A 26,610-nucleotide genomic window follows, 5' to 3' on the forward strand; every position below is an offset into this window, starting at 1 on the left:
ATGGAAATGGAGGAAATCATGCTAAGTGAAATAAGCTAGACCCAGAAAAGAATTGAATATTTTCTCTCATATGTGGAAGCTAGAGCAAAATAAGGGGAAAGGGAGTGGGCGGGGGGCATGGAGGTAGGATATCATAAAGACACAGGGAAGATCAGTGGAGTAGAAGTAGGAGAACAAGAGGGAGGGAGGGAAAAGAAAAAATATGGAATGAATTTAACAAAATCCTATTATATACATATATAAATGTACCACCTTTACATATATGTAGAGAATACCAACCAAAATAAATAAATAAAGGCATGGAAGGAAGATCAGTGGAATAGAGGAGAGAGAGCAGAGGCAGGAGTGGGGTTTGAATCAAATTCCCTGCATGTATAATTTTTGTCAAAATGAACCAAAACACTATGTATAATCCTAATGCTCTAATTAAAACAATTCTAGTTTATGTGTGAAGTTCAGTCTTCCTACGAGGGATCAAATGATATTTTTGCCACCTACTCTTTACACACATTTCCCATCAGTGTCTCTGAGCCATCTGCAGCTCCCTAGTTCCTCAACAATACCAGCCATTTTTCTGGGATAGACCTTGGCTTTCTACCTGTACTTTGCACATACTCTTCCCTCTGCCCTTCCTTGCACTGCTCAAGTAACTGACTCCAACTCAGCTCTCTCTTGAGAGGCTCCTTCTCCATGACTCTCCCTGGAAGAATTAGGTCTTTTTTTCTCTGATCACTCACTCTGATTTTTTATTCTTTAATTGAGTGACTTGTTTATTTAATCAATGAATATTTATTGGAGCATTTAATTACATTTCAGACAGACCTCAGGGAACTTCTACTTCAAGAGGGAAGGGAAAGAAAAGAAGAATCACATTAACAGGTGGTAACAAGACAAGGGCAAAAGCAAAGAATATGGGGAACTGAGCCAGAGAGACAGGGTATGATTTAAATGTGGTGGTCAGAGAAGATGTGGAAGATGAAATGACATTTGAGCAGAGACTTGTAGAGAGCTTTGCAGGGATCTGAGAGAAGGGTTTAAAACAGAGGGACTAGCAAGTGCAAATGTCCTGAGGTAGGATTGTGAATGGCATGTTCCAGGCAGTGTTACTCTTATATGATAAATAAATAAATACATACATAATGTACTGTTTTATTATAGTTTCTCATCTGTCTTTTCCCTAGAGTGTGGGACTCTGGAGATCAGGGACTATGCTGTATTCATAACTATCCAGCAGGGTCAACCCCTGCTTCTAGAACACAAATGATGCTTAACAAATACTGGTGAATGAAAGAACATGTAATCTCAGTAATCTCCACAAAATGCATGTGAAAGGGCATACCATAACAATTTGATAGATGAGGAAACTGAGACACAAATAATAATGTGATAATTAAATGATAATAATTAAATGATGTTTGCATGGCTAATAAACAAGCAGTGTTTTCTAGATTCTGACCCATGACTGTAAGGCCCAGAGTGAAGGTGCTTGCACCACTGTCTTCCGTGTGGAATCACAAACAACCTTTCTGCAAGTTCAGGGTCAGGTGCATGCAAGGTGCAATTTGTGTGGGACCCACAGGCTTCTCTGAACAGAGCGGACTCTTTTCACCTGCACGCCCACTTCTCTGGGGACCTTCCATTGCATCCTTGGGAGTAACAGATGCACATTTCACACCTGGTCTCTTTGCAGATCTTCAGGGTGTTGTGTGGGCCGAGCAGGGCTTCTATGGGACGCATCTCAGGTCAGGTTCACCTCCATGGCTGCGCGATGGGAGGACAAAGGGCCACCATGGGACACTGGTGAGAGCTGAAGTGAAGCAGGGTGCAGGGTGCAAAGAGCAGAGCAAGAAACAGGGGTGACAGGAGGGAAGGGGCAGGGACTCTCTGACCAGGAGCCCACAGTGCAGTCAGGCACAGTCCCACCAGCAGGGGTTCCAGTGGGGTCCAGGTCGGGAGTGAGAAAGAAGCAACAGGGTGCCACTCCAGGGCTGCACAGGAAACAGAGCAACAGAGACTTCTGGGAGCAGGGGGGTGGGTGGCAGGGAGAGAGGCAGGGGGCGCAGGGCCTGTTGATTCTGCGGTGGGCAGGTGCAGGCACAGGCAGCCACAGGGTGCCCTGCAGGCTGTTGGGAGGCCCAGGGCCCTGTTGGTCCACCGTGGGCTGGTGTTTGCCTTGGCAGCCCTGGAGCATTGGCCTTGGCCTCGGCGGGACTCCCCAGTGGCCAGGCAGCTGGGCCAGCGCACCTGAAAGTCATTAGCTTGGGGTCCCATTTTGTTCTCACATTTCCAAGCAGTGACCCGCGGCCATGTGTGACAGAGCAGGCACTTTATCATTTTGCTTTCCCTGGGCCCACCCCACTCTTTTGGCTTCCCCTCCCATCCGTCCCTGCCCAAGGCCCACCAGTCCCCGGAATGCAAAGCTCAACAAGGACCCTTTTCTTTCCTCTTTAATAAATATTTACTCCATCTGAGTATTATTTTCACAATCTATTCAAATCCGTCTTCATTTGTTTTTTCATTGATAAGGACGCTGAGGCTCGAGAGGTTAAGTCACTTGTCACTAGTCACTCAGCGAATAAGGAGCAGAGAGCCGAAGTGGAGGCTGAGGCCAGACTGATCTTAAGAAGCTGATGAAGTGTGGGCATCACACGATGGCCCAGAGTGCTCTCTCCTTCTGCCCAGCTGCCTGCCACCCGTGACGCCTCTGCCCACCTGCTCATCTGCTGTGAGCCCAGTACTTGGTATGACTGACCATTAATTACTAAAAATCAATTCTCTCTTCAGTGTATTGCAGTCATTTAGGCACTGTTAGTTTTTTTAACCTTCTTTTAAAAACATGAGTCTAAACATATTTCTCTAAAACTATATTTTTCCAGCTCACATTTGGAAATGTCTGGAGACAGCCTTGGTCATCACAGCTGGGGCAAGAGGACACTTTCTGCTGCCTGGTAGACAGAGGTCAGGGAATCTGTTAAACACTCTCTAACATGCAAGACAACTACCAAGGACAAAACTTCCTGCCCCAGTGTTTATGGGGCTAGACCTGAGAATGTCACCTTTAATAAACATAACTAGAAATTATTTTTACAGACTAGAAATAAACAGCATGACCCATGACATGACATGGGTCACCACGGGGTGTGTTGAGATCACGGGAGCAACTTGGGAGAGCTGACTGTTTGCCTCTCTTCCCAGCTCCACTTTCAGAGACAAGGTAGGTAGCTTGAAATTGATCAAGATGGGAATATTTACACCATGGAAATTGGCAAGTGCCATATGTATCTGGGGTTTTTATTTTATTTTTTAATTTTTTTTTCTGGAAAACCATTTTCTTGTTCCACCATTAAGAACTTTTTAGTGATGGAAACTATGTATTGTCTTATTTAATCTTTACAACAATACTCTCAGGTGACTCACATTGTTATCTCAATATTAGGAAACAGAGGCACAGAATGTTATAACAACTTTTTGCACATATTATTATTATTATTAAGTGGTAGGGAAAGGATTTAAAACCACCCAGTCATACTCCAGAGCTTACATTGTAAGTGCTATGGAAACAAATATGAGTCAGAAATGATGGTGATGCTCTGTATATTCCCAAGCTGGGCGGTTTGAAATTGAAGGGTGGATATCTGGTAAGTGCATAATATCCAATATCTTCCTACAAATTTGGTATACTGATAAATGATGGGCTTGGTATAAAGCACTGCCTTTTAGTTGAGTATATATTTTTAAATGAATGACCAGCAGTTAAACAAACCTGCTATATAATTCTAAAGCTTAAATAAAGGTTCTTCAAATTGCTGCTTAAATGTCACCTTTTTCAAAGAGGTCTTTCTTAATCGATATTTTAAAACTGCAATCCTATTAGCTCCCCAGAGGCACCCACTAAACCTTCCTTCATTTGTTATTTTCTCCATAGCACAAACTACATAAGGCTGCGATTCACTTTGTTTGGTTTTGCTTCAATAGCTCCAACACCTAGAACAGCATGAGGCACATCATACTCTCAAAAAAAAAAAAAAGATTTGTTGAATGAATAAATAAATGACAAATAGAAAGCTTCCCCAAGAACAGAAAATAAGCCTGTCGCTTGTGAAGAGGGACCACGTTTGATACATATTTATGAGAGATGTAAAGTGAAGTAATATATATCTGGAGATAAAGTTACTAAATGTCTAATAAACAAAACTAAAGAAAATAATTGAGCTGGCTTCACTGAATTGATGTTGGTTTTCTGAAATAGGCAGAGCTTCTCCCCAAACTCATCCCCTAGCTCTGAGTCCTCTCCATCCTCATTTTTAGGGTGAATTTGGGGGGCCAGACCATAGCCAGCCATGGGGTACTATACAAATGTATATAAAATGTAGTCTATCGGTGCCAATCCTTGCAGAAGACCATGTTTATTAAAGAGGGACCTCTTCATCATCTCTGGCTCTGTGAGCGGCTCACGGAAGCAGAAGTTCAAAATGTCCTCTTAGAAAGGAACATAACCTTGGTGAGTGTTTCATGCTACCTAGCATCAGACAGCTGTAGCGGATAGGGCTGCCAGATGTAGCAATCAAAACTATAGTTGTCCAGCGAAATTTGAATTTCAGATGAACAAGAAGTTCTTTTTCAGTATAAATATATGCATATAGATTGTTTATCTGAAATTCAAATTTCACTGGGTCTTCTGTGTTTTATCTGGCAACCCTACTCGGGAGCTCAGGCCAGAGTCCAGAGTTGCCTGGTTACTGTCAGGAACTCTGCCATACAGAGTGCTGAGGAGGCAAGGAGGGAGCACGGGGACAGGAAGCAGTCTCCAGGACACGGTCAGTCAACAATTCTGGGCACAGGCAGTCCCTCCGTTCTGCTCCAGAGGAGCCCAATATTGGAGAATCAGCCTCATTCCTGGCATTCACGTAAAAGTCTTGCTTTCTTTTATTTTTTCATTTCCACATGTTCCCAGCAATGTCCCTTGCTGCAGCCATTGTGACAGCAGCCAGCATGGTGGTCAAGCTTGGCTGATCCACAGACTGATCCCTGGGTTGAACCCAGGGCTCTCTCTTTGGGAAATTCTGAAAGGAAAAAAAAAGCTCTTTGGAGGAGCCACCTGCTTTAGGTCTAAATACCTCAGTTTCACCAGCATTAGAAAGCACAGTGTTAGGATATATTGGGATTCGGTTTTATAGGATCAAGTATCAGGGTTGGAATAAAATTGACCCGTCCACGGAATGGGAGAGGTATTGGAAATTATGAAGCTGTGGCTGGAAGGACAAACAGCCTAGTACATAAAAGGTGGATGCAGTAGTAATATGGGGACAGCAGACCCACAGGAGGGCTGCTGAACGGGGCAGTGGGAGAGGGAGATTTTAGATGCAACAGGGCAGCGGCTGCCATGGGGAATCGATACAGTGATTCTGAAGTCCATGGATAAAAGCAATTGGCACCAGGGTGGCTGGGCCCTTGTTAGTATGTGGCAAAACATCAAGTGATCTGAAAATTAATTCTCTGGAAGTTCAAGTATCCTGCCATATAAAGGGAAGATGCATTAATATTTTCATTCATGTATTCCGTATTGATGCTCATGAAGCCACCCTTCTACCAGAATGCTGGAAATTCAACAATGAATCAAATATGCAAATTCCTGCCTTCACAGAGCTTACACACTCCTGAGAAGGCAGACAATAGACAGACGAAAGGGAACCAATTGTGATTAATTTTCAAAGTTACAGCTTGTTAATGCTGCTTTATACTGTAAAGAGAACAAATAGTTATCAATTAAACACACCCAGCCAATAGAAGTGTGGGTTTAGAGAACAAGGAGCCTATCAGTCAGGGTGCAGCCAGAAATGCAGATCACATGCCCAGTATTTTGTACATTATGGAACTTAATGTACAAAACCAGTTTCAAAAAAAAGAAGAGCTGAGAGAGCAGAGAGGACCTGAGGCAACCCAGAGATTAGCAACTATAGAAAGTGAACCACACCTCACCTAGGTCCAGGGGGACAGAAGAAGGAAATCTTTCTGAAGGAGCCCAGGAGTTCTTGGAAGTTGGAACCCTGGCAGCCCTGTTGGGGCCATTGGGAGACAAGCCGTCTAGTGAGAAGTGGAGCCATGAAAAAGTACCATGGCAGCCAGAGATGTCACTCCCCATGGAGAGAAGCAGAAAAATTACCCCAGGTGTGTCCTTGTTTTCTATATCTTGCTAAGTTCTTCAATTGTCCACGTCTAGCCAGAAATTTGCAGTCAAGGGAGCTTGAAATACAGTAGAACGTGGAGAGCAGGGAACAAAATGTATCTGACTACAAAGAGACAAATGATCTACTTAAGTGGCTGGTAGACTTGGAGAGGTGGGGTAATGATGGCACCAGTCTCACGGGTTGTTACCAGGGTAGAAGGGATCGTGTGTGAACTGATTAGTATGGTGCTAATATGAATCAAGTGTGCGCCTGGTGCATTATACACACTCAATTTGTAGTAGTCCAACATGGGCTTCCAGAAGTTCGGATGACTGAATCCATGCATAGGATTGGGATACCAGGCCAGGAAGGATGTCAGGCCAGAGAAAGCGATGCATAAGAGCAAGACAAGGACAAGGGCTTCAGAGAGAACTGCTGTGACAGACAGGAAAGAGGCTATAAAAGGGGCACAGCAGGTGTCCGGTTTCATTACAAGTCCCAGAGGACAGACTATGCCTGACATTCGAGCTGAGACTTGACTCTTAACGTGTGGGCCAGGTTTAGCCGACCAGCCAAGGTGAGTTGATGTTGTGCCCACCTGGGGGGCTAAAGTTTTTTGTGAGTTTTAAAAAAGCCCTATTTCTTAAACACATATATTTCTGTTCCCTCTTCTGGGCAGAGATAATAATAGGGATGCTATGGGTAAGCATAATGAGAACATCAAAGAGAAACATGTTCCCTTATTTGAATAATTAGACTCCAAGGTTTCCTTAAGACCAGTGCAGCTGGACAGATAACCACATAAATGCACTTGGTTTATCCTGTATAGTGTTAAGTTTAGTGAAAGGCATACTCGAAAGGCTTTAGCTGGAAAAAATTTAATGAAGGAACTATTTACTGAGGTATGGACTGAGGGTTGGTGAAGCACCCAGGAAGTAGCTATAGTGGAAGCCCAGGGCAGGGTGCTATGGGCATAGACAGGTACTGGCCAGATCTGCAGTGAGGTAGGGAGAAGGAATTGTTTATATACATACTCCCAACCCTCTTCTCTTCTGCCTTCATGTCACTCGCTGGTGCCTCCCGTTGGCTGAGTTCACTTGGAAGCAGGAGGTCAAAAAGACCCTGAGCAATGCAATTCTCAGGGGTCAGCTTCCAGAGACACTGAGCCACAAAATTAACCCGGGGCAAGGGTGTTAGACAACAGAGGATCTCCCACCTGAGGGTCTCAGACTTCAATAGCAACAGGAAGTCAGTTGATTCACTCTACTTGTCCAGCCAGAATCATGAACCACCTCCCATCGGCCAAGGTCACATGACCACCTCCCTCTTTTGCACTTAGGACAAAGATCTGAGTACAGGCTACCAAATAAAGGAGTTACTGGAGAAAGAGTCTCCAAAATGATGTGCTAGCATCCGGTTGCACAGTTAAACCTATAGGAATCTTGATTGCTAGTTGTTAGACACAGCCATTCATAAAAATTGAATGAATAAACTTTCATTTCAAGAAATTGTGCCTAAAAAATGTGATAAATATATAGCAATGTTCAAAATTTACCAGTTGACAATTCACTAATTATTAACTATCATTGATGCTTATCAGGGTCTATAAGGAACTAATATTGGTGCTGATTTTGTCCATACAGTGGAAATACTGTAAAATGTCACACTATTGTGCATAGATCCCCAACACCTACATGTGACTCAACAGTGATTGTTTAAAATTGTCTGTAGTGAGTGGGAATATTTACTCCTTGGAAATGGGATATGCTGCAAATCAAAGTACTTTTGTTTGATTATTTGTCCCAAGACAGCTGTTTTTTGAACATTTGCTAGCATAATACTGGAGTCTCTCAGCACTGCTACCCCATCCCACCCCAGATTTTGAAGAACGAAGAAAGAAAAAAGACTGATGTCTGTCACAAAGTCTGAATTTCTTCACTTCCTTGTTGAGCAGAATCACTCAAGGGAAATGCAGGCACTCACCCCTAAAAATGTAGGGGATTTTTCACTTGCCTGTGGATTTAAATAAATAAAAATCCAAAATCCGTGCTAAACCTTCAAGCAATTAGAGTAGGATAGAGTCTGGCACCTTGAAATAAGAAGGTTAATTGGAGAGAGAACAAGAGAGCATGGAGCAGTTAAGAACCAGGGTTAGGCAGTATTTGGGGTCCTTCCTACAATTGGCTGAGGTAGGAGAAGGCTGTGGAAGTGGGAGGGCCTTTTTCTACATTTTACAGAATGACTCTCCCAGAAGCTAAGCCTAGGAGTGAGTCAGACCTGGATTTGGATTCCTTAGTGATGGGATACTGTGAAAAGTTCTTTCATGTCTCCTTGTCCACAGCTGGAGATCAGGTCGAACTCCTAAAGAGGATGGAAAAGTCTGAGCAATAATGTACAGGAAAGCATTCATTTATTGACTCATTTAGCAATTCTTCTCTTACTATATTCAAAACCAAGGCCGCCCAGTGCTCCTGGAGAGCATCCTTTGGCACGAAAGACATACATTAAACAATTGGACTTAAACTAATTCCTTCTTATGTTGATGAGCCTATTGGACCAATGTACATGTCAATTCAACTCAGAAAGATCAGGAAGCATTTGGGTACTTCCCAACACTGTGCTTTCTTTCTCTATTCTATCTTCCCCTCCTGCGGCAGACAATATCAGTGCTTGTTTGTATATTCTGGGCCTTTTCTCTTCATTTTCCTCAGCACATACACTGGTGTCTGTAACATTTTGCTTGTAGCTCTTTCTCAGAATGTCACTTTGCTCTCCTACAGGTGAAACAATTCTTGGGCATTTCTTGTCAGAGTGTCCTTCGTAGAATTCAGCTGCTAGCGTTCAGGGTTTGCTGGTACACCTATTTTGGTTGCTTCTCTTTTGTTATTTCCCCATTCCTCTGCAGGTGTCTAATTGTAATTGTGGATACTCAACCCAAGAGAACTCATTTCTTGAACCTCTCTGTATCCCCAAAACTTTCATATTTCCCCACGTTGGGAACAAATGTGGCCTAAAATGCAAGAACAGACTTCTAGGAATAGATTGGCCATGTAACATATGATCTAAACCAAGACATTCTGGAGATTGAAAGGGGTACCGTTCAAAAAGTATGTCTAAAGCATAGCGTATATAAATCAGGGCTGTAACTGGGCAAATTTGTGTGGTGAGCCTGTCTGGGAGGAACTCTCTAATTCTGCCAGTAAGATGTCAAAGACCAGAGTCCCTGTGCCTGACTACTGGGGCCTGAGCACTCCCCATGAGCAAGTAGCTCATCTGCCCAAACCCTAGGACCTGTCAATCTCAGAGCCAACAGAACATCAGCTCCACCATGCCCAGGGAGGGAAGCACATTTCTACCCAGAGCCCTCATATAAACTCACAGTTTTTAGGAGAAAATAACACCGATTTGTTAAAGTCTGTCATCTCCTCTGGGCAGTCTCAGCTTCTTAAGAGCCAAGGGGGTCCCTGGTGAATGTGAATCACGCCGACTCAGGAGAAGTGATTGACTCTGAAAGATTTGCCCAGATGACTGCTCATGTTGGAATCACAGGCAGCTCAGTACATTTCCTGAGCTGGGGCTGCTCTGGGTGTGTTGGGGGCAGTCAGGGGGGATTCCCAAAAAAGGAAGTTTCTATGCAAACCCTGCAGCCAGAGAGATCAGGTTTCAGCCTTGCTTTGCTAATTTTCCTTGCATTTTTCTTTTCCCCCTAAACATTTAAACTTAAATAGCTATATAAGTTCAAATGTTCTTTTATAGAGTGAAATAAACAGCTTTTATAGCCTGAAAACAGCAAGCTTCGAGATCAACTGCTCACCACTGAAGCAGGCATGTTTAAGCTAAAGACATAGATGCATTCTCTTCCTTATCGTTAGCTATATTTTCCCCCCAAACTAATAGGAGGTAGTGTATAAATTAGCTGCCATCTAAGCTGTCAGAGGAAAAAGTTAATGCAGCCTCTGGGCACTTTGCTACAAGGCTGCCCCCCTCTGGCTCCCACCACAATCCACAAGGTGATTTGTAGAAAAAGCAAATACGTTTAAGAAAGATCGGCTGACAGCAGGCACGAGGCAAGGTCAGGGTCCCAGAGGCTGGTCATGATTTCTCCACCTTCTGTTTACCATTCCTGACTTCTAGGCCCACGTTTCACTTGATGTAAGTTCCAAACTAGATAAAATCAGTTTAAAGTAAAGTTTGCCACCTATGTTTCCTGAGCTGCACCTGATGAGCCAGGTAGGCTAGAAGTAAGCTAAGCAAGGAAAAAACAAGGGCTAGGGACAAGGGCCCTCCTTTCTAAGAGTGACCTTTGAAATGATAGTAACTTGTTTTAGTGGTCTTCCTTCAACTGGGCACCAGGGAGCAACCAGAATACCCGGCAACCAGCTACATGGTGGAGAGTGGTGCTGGATCATTCAGGGGTCCCAAGACTTGCTTATTTGTGCTGAATTAGCCAATGCTTGGTGATCGATTCGGCAAAAAGCCTTGACTATTTGTGCACCAGACGAAAGGCAGGGTAGCCCTCGGGCAGTTCCAATGTTTCCATCCTTCTGTTTTCACCATCTCCATGATAAATTGCTGCCAAGTATGTCTTCTAATTAATTCTCCTGGTCTTTTGTTAAAGCCACACTTTGAATCACTCTAAAACACTCTCCAGCTATATGGGGCATCTCGTCATATTCCCCAAAGTTCGTTTTCTTCAAACAACTGAGTCCCAAAGCTCATTTTCTTCAGGCAACTGAGTCCCTTCTGAAGGCTGAGGGAGAACCTGCCACACCTCCCCATGGCCTCTGCTGATTTGCTGGTCATCTTCCTCGGCTTGGGGATGCACCACATCTGCGATGATCCTATTTCCAAATAAGATCACATTCTGAGCTATGGGGATTAGGATTTGAACACATTGAATTTTGGGGGGTGGCACAATTCAACCTACACCTTTTCCATACCTTCCAATGTCCTCTCCATTGGTCAATACCACCGTCGGGAGCTCTCCTCCCACCTTCCTGGACACATGATTCATTTTGTACAATACTCATAATAAAGCCCCAGTCACATCCTTTTATAGGAGTTGTAAGGGAAAAACAGAGTTCTTCCCAGCTATACTTTTCTCTAAACCTTTTCCCCTTTATAGTCATTATTCTTTCATCCATTTTTTCCTATTCTTGCCTATTTTCATGTCCTTTTTTCCAAACCTCCTTACTTCCAACAGATACAAAGAGGTTCATGCAACATATACCCCAATGTGTGTTGAATCTAAGACACTGCTGTCACGAGGTTAAGGGGAGAATGGCAGACTGGAAGTTTACCAAAATCTTCCCTAATGCAATGTACAGGCCGTCAGGGGTTGTTTAAAACTTCATGTTAATTCTAGATTTGTATTTATTTTATTCTGATGATATAATATGATGTATAATTGCTTTTGAGAGTTTGAAATTGCTTTTGTGGAAACAGGAGGCTTATCCCATGAATCCTAATGCCTAACTGCCAAAGGTTTTGTCATTCTGAGGGGGATGCTTCACATCTCTACTTTTTCAGAAGAGAGAGCTTTACATCTAGAGAGTTAATAAAAATGGAGAGAGCTGTGATCTCTATCTTGCAGCAGGTTTTCTGGGAAGCTTTTGGTTAGAGCCACATATAAGAGACATGGCATATTTGGAGTGCTTGCCAGATCCATAATCCTTGCTTGGGAAATGACTCTCCCAGGCCATGCTAAACAAGTGGGCCAACACAGCCATCTTTTTGTTGGGTGAATCCACTTCTTAGTCATTCTTGAAAATCTTATGGGCTGGCATCTCACATCAGTGAGGCCGATCACGTTCACTTTTGAAAATGTGAATTAAGCCTCACAAAATATGGTCTAAAGTTTAGATTGACTCTGGATCCATAATGTCATATGAGGTTACAGGTAGTATTGCCACCATAAGACCTAAGCCAACCCAAGTTACAGAAAATTGGAAACTTACAACCTTACAAAGGAAGTGGGCAGCACAGAGGAGAATGTGGTATCTATGCAGGGAAAGCAAAGGTACAAAGCCACATTGACCAACAGCTAGCTTCCAGCTGGCCTAATGTCACACTTCCCTCTACTATGACACTGGGAAGTCTATTTATTGAGGCCACATGGTTCGTGATGAGGATCCCATTCTGTGGAAGCTCCAAGCAAAGAGACACATAGGACTATTCTGATTTAGAGTTCAAAGTAAAGATTACTTTCACACAGTGGCCATGAGTTGGGAATCCAGGAGCAACTCAGCTAGGTGGTTTCAGGTTCATAAGGAAGCAACTGGTTTCTTAGGGAGGTGTGTGTTTGGGTGAGGACTTGACTGGTCTGGAAAATCCACTCCCAAGGTATGTCTCCTGCCTGGCAGGTTAGTGCTGGTTGTCCACAGAAGACCTCAGTTCCTCACTGCTGGGCAGCTCCAGAGTGTTCTTGGGCTTCCTCATGGTGTCACAGCTGACTTCCCTACAGCTAGTGAGCCCAGAGAGAAACGTGGAGCTATGTTTCACAACCTAGCCTTGGAACTCACAGCATCCTACTGGTGTCACAGGTCAGGTCTAATCAGTGGGAGATGGAAGTACATAGGGATAACTTAATGGGTAGAGAAAATCATTGGGGATCAACTTAGAGTTGATACGTAATCTGTAACCAAGAAAGACACTAAACTAATCTACAAGAGAACAAATTGAGGCAACTTCTTTCTCCCAGCCTATTCTCAGATGGTACACACCTACAGACACTTGCTGAAAAAAAAAAAAAACAACTTGTCTCTCTACCTGTGTTCAAACTGTTCTTATGTGTCCAACATGTCTTCCCTTTCCACTCTTCCTTAAATCCTCTACACAAGTTCCTTCTCCAAGCCTGACATGTAGATCCATGCCATTTCTGTTTAGCTCTTCCTCATCTGCAAAATTGATTGTCCCCCTCTCTGTGTCCTTCAGGAAACCCTGCATGACCTCCTTGTCACATTTGTTCCATTCTGAGGAAGTATGTTGAACTGTGCTAAGTATTAGAGATAGGACCAGGCAGGGATTGGTTTTATGGGTTTGGAAAGGCTGAAAAGCAAATGTAAAGTCTGAACTGTGACTAAGGTCTGAATTGGGATGTGAATCTTTGGGATCCAGTCTCAGTCTCTGAGTTACTCTCAGGACTCCTGTAGAACCTCCTAGAACAGATCAGCGGGGCACAATCCACTGAATGTTGAAATGAGCAATTCTCTATAATTCCAAACAAGCACCAGGAACATCTTAGAATGTGTGTTCTTTCCCCAGGCTTTAAAATTACTAAGTTGCTCCCATCTTTCACTTCCTGGAGAACAAATCCAGAGTGATTCCCTGGAAAGACTGAGTTGAGCTCTGCATTTTCAAGCCAATGACCAGAGGTCTCTCTTGACTTTCTCCTCTCAGCTTCCTAGCAGAAAAATGGGTCAAGATGATCTTCTCTGGGGGAAGATGATCTAAAGAGGCTTGTGTGTATGTGTTTGTGTGTGTGTGTGTGTGTGTGTACGCACTTGTGTTTTCCTTATTAAATAGAAATATATGCCAGGCTGGAGCATCAAAGGAACAAGTGACACATATCTATTAGAAACATGTTTATCATGAGAAAACTGACGCTCAGAAAGATGAAAAAAACCTTCTCAGCGTTAACAGTTATGGTGGGATTTGAATCAAGGACTCACTAAGTCTGAGCCTACTCTCTCACCAGAGTTCTGAATGGCTTCCATAACGAGCCCCTCCGATGTTTTTGACTCTTCATTTCTAACTCTTGCTCACCTCTTGTGTCAGTGAGCTTTTTGTCACCATGATCAAAATACCTGACGAGAACAACATTTGCCATCACAGTTTCACAGGTCTCAGTCCATGACTGGCTGACTCCATTGCTGTGAGCCTGAGGTGAGGCAGAACATCATGATGGAAGGGCATGGCAACCAGGAAGCAGAGAGGAAGGAAGGGCCCAGCACAGTCTAAGGCCACAGTCCCAGTAAACTACCTCCTCCAGTTGTGCCCTATGTGCCCATAGTTATCACCCAGTAGCCCATTCAAATGATTAATCCATTAAGTAGATTAATCCACTGATAAAATTACACCTCTCATAATCTACTCACCTCACCTCTGATCATTCCTGCATTGTCTAACAGGAATTCTTTAGGGGACCTTTGTAGATCCAAACCATCGCACCTCTGAAAGGAGAAAGCAAGCTTGTACCATTCTTAGCACTCATTAAGAAGTCAGTTAATGAAGGCTTCTTTCAGAGTGGGCAGGTATTCATCCCAGTTTACCTAGCTCATTGTCTCCGTGTTCCATTGGGTATAGTATTCATTCCACCTCTTATGACCCTTAAAAGTCCCAGATGAGATGATACATCATATGGTCACTTCATGTAGTGGCCACCTGTGTGCTCCAGTTCCTGGAATGTGGTCACTACTTGAAAAATATTGGTCAAATGGAAAGATATGTGATTCTTTGAGGACTACTCTCATGCCCAGACTGAAGTGGTAACCCCCAAACATAATCTGCACCTTTTAGAAGAAGCAGTCCCCACCCCAACTGCCCGCCCCAATAACCCAGCTGCTTCCCCTTCAGGAACAGAGGAACACAGTGGAGACCAGGTTCCAGTGCCCATGTTTTGACCTGATGCCACCCTGCCTGAGAACACCACACCCTTGACCCCAGGTCCCAGGCACCAGGATGTGTCCAGCCCTCTTTTTCTACCACTTTCTTTCTTTATTTTTATTCCCTAAATATGTAACCTCTTCCTCCTGCATCGGGTCACTAATAATGTTCACTCCTGATGAAAGAGCCAGCTCTGTGGGAATCACACTGTGCAGGAAAGTCAGCACTTACAGGCCTGGGTCATGCCAGTGTCAGAGGCCTCAGCCCTCCCTGTGGTCACTGCTGGCCCAGGTTGAAAGGCATTAGTCATTCCCAGCCACACCCCCACCTTGGGGGCGCCCACCTTTGATCCTCAGCAGGCTTCTGACCATAACCACATCCCAGGCTCTTGGAAGTTGTAAACTGCCGTGTTTGCCCTCTTGGGAGGCCTGTGGCACTTGGCTTTCTCTTCCCTCCATTGCAGAGATGAAGGTATCTTGCATCCTGGACAGGGTGGCTGTGTTCTTCCTCTCTAGACCTGCCTCGACCCTTCTTATACTTTATACCTCAACGGACAAGCTTCAGTGCTGAGAGACCCTCCATGACCCTACCAAAATATTGCTAAGCACATAGCCCATTATCAGTTAAATTACCATGTTTTTACTGATTGCTTTCACCAAGTTAATATAAGGTCCACAAGGCCAAGTACAATATCTGACTTTCTACCACCATCTCCCCTGTGCCTGGTATTGGTTTACCCCATACTAGATTCTATTCTGGCAAGATATGAACATACTTCCTCTGGCACTAAGTTTTATCTCCCAGGGCTATGACTACTCCTGTTTCTCCAAAAATAATCCCTTGGTTTATTTCACTTTTGGCTTTTGCTGGGGAATGATTCAACTTTTTATATTTTTTCACCTGATGCCTTCTTAAACTTCACGAATTCTCTCACATTGATGACCGTAACTCCTGCTTTTAAGTGGTTATTTCATTACCCTGACATGAATTGTTGACTGTTATGACTGAAGAGGACAGGGTGAAAGTGGGATCTGGAAATTATTGCTTTGGGAAGGCTACTCTGTGCTAGGAATTGGGCAAGGAACTTTATAGACTTCAAAGTAACCAATAAAATGCATGGGAAATCACCACTTTGCAAATATTGATCTGGCATCTGGAAAGCCATTTAGATATGTTTTCATGGTTTGCTGAGGCTTCAGCCTTTGTGGCATTAATGTACGATTTTTTGCTTCTGTGTTCTATTCTTTGTTTATAACATGCCCATCTTCCTTAGATGCCTCACTGTGATTTTAGCCACCCAGTAGCCTCAAATGCATTGGAACTGTGATAGTTACAACCAAGAAAAACCTCAGCTCTAAACAGGGTGTGGTGAGACAGGCCTGCTGGGGAGGATGATGTGAAGGATTGCTTGAGCCTAGGAGTTGTAGGCCAGTTTGGGGAAAAAAGCAAGACTTAAATCTTAGGAAGAAAGGGAAAGAGAAAGGAAGGAAGAAAGGGAGGGAGGAAGGGAGGGAGGGAGGGAGGACATCTCAACTCAAATTAGCTTAAATAAATGATAAGAGTGGCTTATCCATGTAACTAAACAGCCCAAGGGCACCCCCTTTAGGTGCTGTATGATCCAGGATTTAAATATATAATGGCTGGGTTTCTATTTGATGTTTCTTGGCTCATTTTATTAACTGAGGGCAACATTTTTTTCTTTTAAAGATCTTCTCTGGACCTGATGAAGATTGCAAATAGCTTCTGAGGTGTATATCTTCCCTCCTTCATGCGCAGTGTGTGTTGGGTAAGGGTGGGATGTGGCTTCTTTCACTAAAGACATCTTTTGCTTGTACTCCTAGAAAACATCCCCTCAGGCCAAGGATGCTGGTTGTGTTCAGTGACCAGCCCTGAAATCTTCTCTGTGGCTGGGAAGAATAGACTGGCCAGACGCACCACTGTTCAAAGGACAAGTGACTATGCAGAGAAAAACAAGCTAGCTTCTTGTCTTTCATCTTAAACAACATAAATTAATATGGCTTAAATCTTTAAAAAGTGAACACATAAAAACAATATTCCTCCTGACCTATGAAAGATATGGTTAAGCATGTCACAAAAGCTGGAAAACGTAATGACCAAAACTGAGGCATGAATATTTAAGCTCTCTTAAAACAAGCAATTGAACTTATGAGATAAAAATGCATTTCATGGAGAAGATATCAGCACATATGTAAACAGCAAATGTTCCATGTCTTCAATTCTATGAGAAATAATATAAACCAATTATAAAATGTATCTACATAGGTATGTACCCCAAACTGAGAAATAATAAACAGTAAGATCATGAAAATGTGTTTAATCTCTTTTGTAATAAAATTAATACAAATTAAAATGCATTCTAATTTCTCTACCTAATGGAAAAGTGCGTTTTTGTATGTTTGTTTTATGTGCTACTTACCAGTGCTAGCATGATGTGGCTCACGGGTACCTTGAATTAGTGTAGGTTTCTTCCTTTCTTTCACATTTTTTTGGAGTAGGGATTAAACCCAGAGGATGTTCTACCACTGGCTATATCCCCAACCCATTGTATTTTTCATTTTGAGACCAGACCTTGCTAAGTGTTGAGGTTGGCCTTGAACTTGCGATTCTCCTGCCTTAGCCTCCTGAGTAGCTGGGATTACAGGCATGTACATCTACTCCCAGCTAGTACCGCCTTTTTAAAGGTGAGGGTTGCAAAAGCCATCCAAAGTGTTCAAAGCGGGCCTGCAAAGTCACCAATTAGAAATACATAGTGAAGACTATAAACATGGATGTACAGACAAGAAAACCCAGGTGCACAGTAGCTGTGTGATGAAGATCCTGTGGCTACTGAGAGGACATGGGTTTCAAAGGTAGGCACTTTGGCCCTGGCTCCTGAACTGCTGCTTTCACCACTATTACTCCTTATCTCAAATCTAGTCCCAAATGCAAAGGGACAGGCAGGTGCAGGGAAGAAAGGCCTGAGGACTGAGTGGGGGGAAAGAGGACAAAGGTCATAGAAGCAGTGCCCTGTGTGGGTCCCAGGCAATGCCGAGGAGATGCTTAAAAGTGGGAGCAATCCCTTCCCTCTCACTCTCCAAACATTTTTTGGGCCCCTTCTCTGGCAAGAAAGAGACCCCGGGGTTTAAGAGGCGTGGGAGACTCTTCTCACCCCTGTTCCTAAGGAGCTAAGATGGACAAGCCCATCTAGCAGCCACATGTGCTCCAATAATCAGGGAAGTCTCTGCCTAAAGAATATTTTCTTTGTCATCAGTTCTCAAATGATTCTGTCTGCCTAACTCAGAAATGTAGGACCTGACCTTGCCAGGAGGGAGAGGTGCACCCAAAGGGCCTGAGGCATCCAAGGCATCCCTGAAGGGGGGGCAGGGGGGCCTGCCAGAGGAAATCTTCCTCCATAGAAACTGTAGGCTGGGAGCCTGGGGTCTGAGTGTCCCCATCCCAGATGCGTCTTTTTGGTCCTCCTCCCTCTGCAGGTACAATGCTTCCTGGGGGGCTGAAGGGTCTTTGCTCCATGAACTCAGCCACAGAACAGGTCACCCTGCCACAGAGCAGAAGGAAAGCTCATCTCTGGTCTGGGATAGGAATGGGGCAACTTAACTGAGAGGCTGCATGTGCTCACTTAAACAAAAGCCTGTGCTGCATGTTATCCAGCGATTTTACTCCTCAAGAGAGGGGTGCCATATTCACCAAAGCACACACAAAAAAATGTTCAAAAATGTTTAATCCCCAAAGCCCCAAACTGGAATACACCCAAAGCTCCACCAAAGAATAGGTCAAAGAATTGTGGTCTATCTTTCCATGGGTATGCGTGCACATTGCAGCATAGACAAATGTCACAGACTTGCTGAGCAAGGGGAGTCAGACAGAGACAAGAGACTAAATGAGTTCATTTAGATGACGTTTTAGAACAGGGAAAGCTAATTACAGGGTTAGAGCTCCGAGTCTCCTAATGGAGGATATTGGTTAGCGAGGGGTGCAGTGGGAGCCTTCTTGCGTCTGAACTTATCTATACAGTGGCCTTTGCGGGCTTTGTGGACTTATGTAAATTAAGTCTAAAAATCTGCTAAGATACCTGGGCAGAAAGGCTTCTAATGTCTTGTTCAGTGTGTTCCTGAGAAAATATATGTAGAATTCAGATGTGTAGAAGCTCAATAATTGATTTCCATATCATAAAAGTGATTCAATTCCTCCAAAGCCAAAACAGATTATAGAACTCCAAAGAATCTTAATACATTTCCAATATTTCATGCATATTCACCTTTAAACAGAGCATTAAACCCAAAGAAGAGCATCTGATTAAAGGTAATGGCGAGAGCTCGTGTTTACATAATGCTTACTGTGCACTGGGCCTGGTCTAAGCCTTTCAGGTACTTGATTTAATTATGCAACAAAGCTGTGAGCTATCACTACCATTAGAATAATTCCTGCATTACATATGGGGGAATGAAGCACAGAAAAGTGTTAATGGTCCACATTCGCACAGCCAATAATTAGAAGTCCAAAGGTCCAAGCCCAAGCATTCTGGCTCTATCAGGTGGTCATCCCTACCTCGAATTTCTTCTGTTTTAAAAACAATCACCTCTTTGCAAATCTAACAATTGCTGTCTTTATCTCAATGGATTGTATTGACATATTTTTCAGCAGTTAGTATTAGCAGTTTAATTGTCTGTGTTCTATGTAATTTGAAATAATATTGCATGAAACGGCAATTAAAACTATTTTCCGAATATGTTTTGGTAGTGGCACTCAACTATTCAAGACAATTTTTACCCTGACTTCTATAAAAAACTGAGTTTTTCCAACTAGATGGGATGAGTAAGTCAGAGGTCATAGCAGACGGGGTGTTGAAGAGAGGAGAGATGTGTGGATCTTGGCAGCTGTATTCTCCTCTTTGTCTATACCTAAATTTTCTCTTAGCGAAAATCTGAGCACTAACATTGCAATAATAGTTTGAAGAGGAAGGAGGAGGAAGGTAAAGGAAAAGGCAGAGAAGAAGGAGGAAAAAGAAATGGAAGAGGAAAAAGAGAAGAAAGAACGAAACCAAAGATAGAACCTGGTAAAAATGTAAGTTCTGGCCAGCAGGCCACCCCATGATGGGTCGGTTTGACATTGGCTATCACCAGCTGACACAAAGAAATGGTGTTGTAGGTTATCATCTCTGTTGTATCAAAGGAAAAATTATAAAGCATCAAATGCAGTTAAGCCTGGGACCACATTCAATTTAGGATAGAAAGAACAATTTGGTGGCAAAATCCCTCAATCCTCAAGTCCTCAGATAAGACCCACCCACTTCCTTCAAGAAATATTCCCTGAAATGGTGGGCTGTTTGCTTTCCCAAGTGCAGGCATTGCTTGATCTTCCTGTGGTCTTGTTTTGAAAAATACTGTGCTTTCAAACTTGACACATCAGCAACTTTGAACTTTTCTTCTTCAATATTGTGTTTAGCTTTTAATTTCTTACTTTAAAAAAAGTGATACATGTATATGTTTCCAAAAAACTGAAATAAATAAATTCAAACTTCAAATTACAGGAATGAGTATCATGAAAGTGAAGTTTTCTTTCTAGGGCAGATTATTAGATGTAACCATTGTAATGACTTCGGTTTTATCTTTCTGAAATTTTCACTGCCAGGCTGACTTGTATGTATGTATGCCATTTGCCTTTTTCTTCAGAATCATGGCTTTGTTATATCCATGCACTTGTTCTCCTGATTGTTTTTACTTATGAAGTTATTAAAGTTTACCTCCTTCTCTCTAGAGATTGGGTGTTTTCCTGTATAGTGTTGAAACAAATGATTCAACCAGTTCCCCTTGATGGGACTTTAGGTTGAGTCTGATAGATTGTCATTGCAAGAGAAGCTATAATAAACCTCCTTGTATATATGTTGTTACACTCAGATTTAAGATAAATTCCTGAAATTCTAATTGCTGGAGCAGAGTGTGTATGTGCATTTCAGAAGCTGATAGATGTGTTGGCAAACCGCCCTGCTATTCTCACTCCAAATGGCTCAGGAAGGGACATCCCTCCAGGCTCCTCAGCATGTTGTATTATCAGTTTCCAATGTCTCCATTTCCGCTAAGGAAGGATTAGGAAGATGAACTGGAGGTGTACATTGCTGGCTGCAAATTCAGTCTCCACAGAGGCTCCATATTTATCTGTAAGACAGTGATTATCTGGAGACCATCTTGAGGAGCTCTCCAGAGACTGGGGAGGCTGAACTGGGGTCAGTTGTGTCCTTATTTTGATTGACCCACTATGCCTGACAGATAGTTGAGGCCTATACCTATGGTTAACACCACAAGAATATGTTGTGTGGGAACTCTGAAAACTGGAGGAAAAATCTGAGAGAATCAAGCATGATATCAACCTGGCTCTCAGCATAATTCTAAGGTAAGTAAGGTCAGTGAAGAGGAATGGGTGTCCTCAAATCTAGAACTAGTACCCACTACCCAAGAGCCATGGAACCAAGCTGGGAAAACCTTAGGCACCTGTGGGCAGCCTGCTATTTAAGGGGGGTAGGGAAGATCCCCATGTAAAACCAGCAAACCTGAGGGTTAGGAGAACATGGTCTTCATTGATAACATGTCTGCCTTAGAGATCATTTTCTCATTTTTATTGGTGCATTACCATTACACATAATAGTGGCATTTATTATGACGTATTTGAACATGCACAGAGCATTCTTTGTTTGACCCCATTCCCCAGCACTTGCCTTTTCCCCCCTTCCCTCTCTCTCTGATCTGCTTGCTCTATACTACTGATTGCCCTTCTAGGATGATGATTTTTAAAATCATTATTATCATTATTTAATTAGCACATTATAATTGCAGGAATAAATGGGATATATCGTGGTAGAGTTGTACATGGACACAGCATAATTTGGGTCTGAAAAGCAACATGTACCTTAGAGATCGTTTTAAAGAAAGGTCTTCACACAAAACCTTCGGATCAATGGGCCAAACTAAGTGTTGCCTACTTGATTAAGGAAAGACAGCTCTACATGGTTCTTACCTCCAATTCTGCATTCAGGGAGATGAAATTAATGAGATTTCACTAAGCAGAGCTCGGAATTCACAGAACAGATAATCCAGGAGAGGTTTAGAATGAGGTTCGGAATCCACCGCGGGCTTCATTTGAGAAGCTTCCTCTAACCCTTCACTTAGAATAAGGTTTCATTTTCTGGGGCAGGGGAAAAAAGCAGGACCCTATTTCCTGGCAGAGTTGCCATTTACGGGCTGTGAGAGCTGGGAGTCGTAATACTTACCTCACAGGTGTTAATGTGAGCACTGAAACAGATGATGTATGTGAGGCTCCGGAACCAGTGTGGTTACAAATGTGCACGGTCGGCTTTCCAGGCCGTGGCAGTCCTGGGAGGCAAAGCAGCTCACACACATAGGCTCTGCCCCAGCCCTGAGCACAGACAGACCAGCCCTACTTTCCTATTTCCTCGGGCGTTTGGGGGTCTTTGAATTCTTGCAAACATGGACTTCTCCATCACTCCACAGCATTCTTTATGTTTATTTATTTATTTTTTTCTGCTATTGCTGGGGCCCTCAAGCCATGGTGAACGTATGGGTACATCTGCTCAGGGGGACACTGCCAGGGGCACCTCCCAATCAAGCCTTTGGAAAGTGATTTTTTTGTCTGGTCATAGAATTTGCTAGTCTGTGCAGGTCTATCTCTTTCCTAGACAAATAGTATCCCCCCAAAGAAAATACCTTTGCTCTGGTTTCCTGGGGCAACGTAACACAGTAGCCCACAAGTCATGTTGGTCATGTTGCCTAGCAATGATGATGACATTTATTTTGCTCCCAAGTCTACAGTTTGAGCAGGACCCAGTAGAAAGATCATCTCATTCCATGTGATGTCAAAGATGGCGGAGCGGAGTCATGTGGAAACTCATTCAAGCCCATCTCTGACAATTGATGTTGACAGATGGTTGGAGTCAGCTGAGGGTGGAACAAGAAAACCTTATTTGGCTACCAGTACATGGCCTGGTGTCTGGGCTCCAAGGCTGTGGGAGCCTGTGTTCAAGAGAGAAGGCCATATCACCTCTAATGACCTAGCCTTGGAAGCCATGGTGTCAATGCACCATACAATAGTTGTTAGAGAGAAGTCACTTCCAGCTCCTGAGGCTGCCACATGACCAAGGAGAAGGGAACTATACTCCACCTCTTGGTGGTTGAAGTGTCAAGAATTTACAGACATATTTTAAAACCACCACACCCTTACACCCAACCCCATAAGTACTACCTTCTGCAGCATGGGCTAAAAACCTGCTTTGCCTGGCATAAGCAAGTTCTGAGCCTTTATTATGATTTATTAATGAAACACCTCTTGCCATTTTATTGGCAGTGTTAGCTTGCAATCCACTTGCCCTGGAACTCAGACATACAACTCCTGGTGCTCGATCTGGAAAATGACAATCTTCTGCATTCAGGATCACACTTTTATTGTGTAAACAAGGTATTCCTTTGTGAACTAGACTGTTACCTACTGTTGTGTAACAAACCACCACCAAGCTCCCACTTCTACATCATGGCTAGAGTTCAGCTGGCCTCTCTCCTACCTCTCAACATCCTCCTAGGACTATGGGCTAGCTAGGGCCTGTTTAATCATGGTGGTGCCAGAGACAGAACAGAGCAAATGGAAAGAGGTGAGGCCTCTTGAGTCCCAATCTCTGAATCAGCCCACTATCATTTCTACTTACTCACATGCCATTGGTTAAAGCAAATCCAGTGGACATGTCTAAAATCAAGGGTCATGGAAATGGACTGCATCCTTGAGACCAGAGTATGTTTGAGGATGCAGGGAAGATTGAGAGCTCATAATTCAGTCTCACCCATAAGTCAATTTTTTTAGAATATTAATTTTCTCTTGCCCTCAAGGCAAGATCACTTATATCATTATTTCCAATTTATTTATTTCCAATTTATTATTTCCATTATTTCCCTGCCTCCATGACAATTTGGATAAACAGATCCCTGCCTTTCTTACAGATGATTTGGAAGATGCCTCACAACCTTTCTCAATGCAGTAGTACACAGAGTCACTTCAATCCAATTAGTTGGATCTGGTACCTGAAATAAACCACAGCTGGAGTCATTTCATCCCAAGAGTTCCTGTGTCCCCAAAGTCTGGACCCTAATCATGCTAATTCAAGGATGTAGTCCATTTCCTTGACCCTTGATATTGGACATGACCACTGGATTTGCTGGGCTAGTTAAGAATAGAACTACTGAGGCCCTTTATACAAAGGTGTGTGAAAATTGACGTCTGAGTTATATACATTATGTTCACTTGTCTCTTTCTTCTGGAACAAGGGAAACCTAACTAGAACAAATTGCACATCAACCAGGAGCTAAGGAGTGTTCTGAGCTCCATGAGAAGTCTTTTCTCAAAAAGGTCTTTTAAAACTACATTTCCTTATGTGTGGGAGAGATCAGGCTTGAGTTAGGATGGAATCCCTGACATGCTGGGTATGAGATTGTGGCCCTGTGTCACATACACAAGCACACCCCTTCTCACAGGGAAATGTCTAGAATCAGGCACCCAGAAGTGATTAACGTTCAAGATACATTTCTATAAAAGATGCTAGTAACAAGAACTCAAGGACACGATCCCTTGACCCCTTTTTCAACATTTTATTCCCTGTCAGAGGGTGTTATGTACTAAGAAAATGTAAGCTCGCTTTGCATTGGCTTCTCGTCACTGTGCAAGATATGGCTTTGTTCACCTACCCCAGAGCAAGATGATCATCCCTCAGGAGATAACTGTCACCTTCTAAAGGAAGGCCACAATTTTAGGATTGAAAGCTCGCCTGGAAAATTTAAAATATTCCTAGGACCAAAGCACCCCTTTCCAGGATAGATTGGATAACCCAAAGATGGTGGTGAAGGGAACAGGAGGGTGCATTTGGGCTGGTTCTGATTGTGAAACACACAATGAAGAAGTCTCTAAGACGCATCAGCCCATCCAGCCCAAGTGCTAATTGGTTTGCAATTCCCCTCATTAGTGTGTCATCTACCTGGATAGCTTAGCAGCTGGCTGGAAGCCCAGACCCTGCCCAGCCAAATTCACAGTTCCCAGAATTTGGAAGTGTAGAAGCAGTGACAATTCTGCACCTTGTCCACACACATGGTGCCCACCCACACATGCACACCTTCTTGCTAAGAAGTAACAAAGATAACAGGTTCTCACGATGTTGCTAACAATCTCATTAGGCCGTTTGATGTGAGAAGGAAGCAAGAGCATTTCCAACTTTGCTGTAACACTCTGTGAACAGACTGCAGAGGCTGCTCAGACCAGCTTTGTTATTAAACAAAGGCTGGAGTTATGGATGAAGGTGTCAAGGAGGATCAAGTCTCCCAAATACCTTTTGCAACAAAGACAGGAGATGCTCTATGAAGGGTAGTAACAGTACTTGCTTTGGCTTTACCAAGATTCTCCAGATACCTAGGAATCCCAGGCTTTTAGAACTGGATAACATAATGGCCTTTATAAAGAAAAATAATCACATGTAGGTCCAGTGTGGATATGAATTATTTCTTTTATGATGTAACTTCAATGTGTAGAAACATAAAGCTCTATATTAACTATTTGTCTTCATAGTTCTACACACTGTAGCACAAAACATATTTGCAACTTGGATAGCAACAAAGCAACAATAGCCATTACACTGGAATTATCAACATTAATTCAATGTGAAGGCTTGTTTTGTCTTCCTGAAATTAAATTGCCATTTGAAACCCGAACATGACACTGATTGCTATGTTTCTGCAGGATCTTTTCTGTCTGGCAAGCAGATACTACAAAGCACTGTGTGATGATTCAGTTCCCATCCCCACCCCATCCCATTGTTTCCCCATTTGAACTGTTATGAAGGCTATGTTCATACACAAATGGGTTGAGGACACTATTTGACCTACACTTGGAATAGATACATCATTTATACAGTAAAACTTCTCTTTACTCTTTCTTTTTTTAAAAAATAAAATAAAATAAAAACATAAATGTAATACAATAAAAGGAAATAAAAGTAAAAAAGTAGAGTAGTGAGCTTTATGATTTGGAATGTGTTTGTATTATTGTTATTCCTATTATTATCAAAACAATAAAGACACTGTTGGCCAAGTTGTTAGCATTTTTTCAGTGTGAAAAACTGCACCCCTCCCTTCTCTTTTTCCCAGAAGACTCCTTTGCTCTGTATGTAAACTGGTCCCCAGTCATCTTCTAGATGTCTCCCAATATTAGGGTGAGTGCATCAGTGACCAATGTTAGAATTCCTGCTATATTTGTACAACTATGATATTTGCAAGATCAAATATTTTTTTTCCAAACCAGAGCTTTATAAAGTTCTGTGTTTTTCTAAAGTAGTCAAGTTTAGACTAAAGTTACCCGCCCACCCCCACCCCCCCAAACAAGACACTTTGAGACTTTTGAAATGGCTGATACATGGCTGGTGAATAAAGTATAGTTTGTATCAGGGCTTTCGTCAATGAACAGAAAAGTTGAGAGTCTAGGCCTCTTGAGAGATTCTGGGTATTTGCTCTGAGCAAAGTCCAGGACTGAGGGAAGGCAAAGTGAGGCACTCAGCTACAAAATTTAAGGAGGTTTCCAGAAACTCAGAAATCAATGTAAAATAATAATTAATGCAAAATCTTTTTAGAAATCATTTAATGCAAAAAAAATCCATGATGAGAAAATATCAAAATTTTAAATCAAAACCATTGATCTATTATATTATCTTTATGTTCCTAAACATGTTTTTATGAATTTTACTAGTGATTATTTTTTTTTGCACAACATTTAAGGTAGTTAG

The 26,610-nt window shown here is 42.8% G+C and overlaps 1 long non-coding RNA gene across 1 annotated transcript; it reads left to right on the forward strand.

Moving 5' to 3' along the window:
* Positions 1-2,583: 2,583 nt before the first annotated feature.
* LOC125619168 lies at positions 2,584-4,042 on the forward strand. Its single transcript, XR_007350679.1, has 3 exons — positions 2,584-2,741; positions 2,877-3,214; positions 3,926-4,042. It is a non-coding gene; the product is annotated as an uncharacterized LOC125619168 (long non-coding RNA).
* Positions 4,043-26,610: the final 22,568 nt, after the last annotated feature.

This window comes from Marmota marmota, unplaced genomic scaffold (genome assembly GCF_001458135.2).
Source record: "Marmota marmota marmota unplaced genomic scaffold, marMar, whole genome shotgun sequence".
Lineage (NCBI taxonomy): Eukaryota > Metazoa > Chordata > Mammalia > Rodentia > Sciuridae > Marmota > Marmota marmota.